Consider the following 1896-nt stretch of genomic DNA (forward strand, 5'->3'; position numbering starts at 1 on the left):
TCATAGGCCTTATGGATGTCCAAGAACATCCCTATCATGAATTCTTTATTGGCAGATGCTCTGCAATACAATGCTCCAAATCCATTAAATGATCTAGTGAACTTCTATATTTACGGAAGCCACATTGTTGATCATTTAACAAATTCTTCGACTCTAAAACAAAAAGAAGCCTATTATAAACCATACGTTCCATGACCTTACATAGGCAAGAAGTCAACACAATAGGACGATATGAAGTGGGATTCATAAGACGACCAGCGTCTTTGGGTATCGGTATGACATGCGCAAAGTGCCATGAGTTTGGGAACGTTCGAACGCCCAAATCTCATTGTTTAAATCGGCGGCATGTGCATGTGTTTAATGCTTATCGACCGCACGAGTAATGTTAATTTTCTTACACGATGGCGTGTTTTATATTCTATTGTGGAAAAACTAGATTATCTTATGAATGAAAAGGAACAATCATACTGAAAGAGTCAAGCATCCCATTCATTTAATACTGAACACGAGAAATGTTTCCTAACGTATGACTCAATAGGACAGTAAGTCATTATTATTCAAAAGATTAATGCATTTCAAAAACAGAAGGCTTATTAAAGATGACACTATTCTCGTTAAGTCCCAGTCTACCCAGCGAAACGACTCGTAGCATTTGGTTTATATTCAGGTCCCCAGTTTTACAGGTGTGGTGAGTGAAGAGTGGGAAGGGCATAATTAAAGGAGTCTAGCAATCTAAATGATCGGACGATTGAACTGCGGTTTTTCCATCTGCAAGTGAAACGTGCTAATGACTGTGCAGTAGGCTTCCCCATTTATTCTGATATACATGGGGTTCTTGCAATCATGCTTTTGCCTGCACAAATACGCTTGTTCACTTAAACAGGCGAACATTATAGCTCTGGCAGTATATGTCATGTCATGTCATCAGCCGTTTGTGTGTCCACTGCAGGACCAGCCTATCCCTACCGAAGTGGGGACGATACAGCCAATATATCTCTACCAAGTGGCTTAGGCTGTCTAGTAGAGATTGTATGTAGAGTGAGGAGTCCTTGTAAATGTAATTGTAGTGTTGGAGTGGCTTTGGATGTGTGTGAAGTCTGTGAACCAAGTGTAACCGGCCCGCGCAAGCCGACTGGGTGCAAGCATACTTTATAGTATGCGACATTGGTTCAATCACAGCACCCCTTGTGTCCGCCAATACAGTACGTGGCCAGAAAAACGCTCCCAAAGTTTATTACCCTAGCGGGGCGCGAACCCTCGTTCTTCAGTGTACGAAAACGCACACTTTACCACAGTACCACAGAGGCTTCCTGGCAGTATATATATAAAGCCAGGCTTTGAAAACTCGTACTATTTTGAAAAGCTTGTTGGATTACGTTTCAGAAGTCATTGCTCACTGCCTCGTTATTTATCGTTTTGAAATGGATCAGTCTTCATGTCCGTACATGGTATTTGTAGTGTACCTGTCGAAAAATACATCTGAAAACTCCAGGTGTCATCAAGTAGCTCACATTAAATGTAAAGTTTTGCCAGCAATGTTCTTCATTGCTCTGTATTTAAAACATTTAGATTATTCTACTGTAATAACATGATAGAAATAGTTGGGAAGTGGGTGATGAAGACAGAAAACAGGATGTGGATATAACTATGGGAAAATGAAGTAGAGGTCGGAAGTAGAAAAAACGCAAGAGGAAAGTTTCGCTGATGGGATTGCAAATGAAAATGGGAAAGAGCAACATGGAAGAGGAAGAATATAAGAGAGAGATTATAAGAATTTCAGGCATATCATCAGTTCCACGATATCTAAAGCTCTGATTCAGTCTCAACCATTGCTAGTTCATGAGTCACTCAGCCCTTAAACAAACATCTCCCTCTTTTGCGACCATCCTTTCCCTG

The sequence above is a fragment of the Coenobita brevimanus genome, chromosome 82, assembly GCF_032717465.1.
Source record: "Coenobita brevimanus isolate Jiangsu-jjx chromosome 82, ASM3271746v2, whole genome shotgun sequence".
Taxonomy (NCBI): domain Eukaryota; kingdom Metazoa; phylum Arthropoda; class Malacostraca; order Decapoda; family Coenobitidae; genus Coenobita; species Coenobita brevimanus.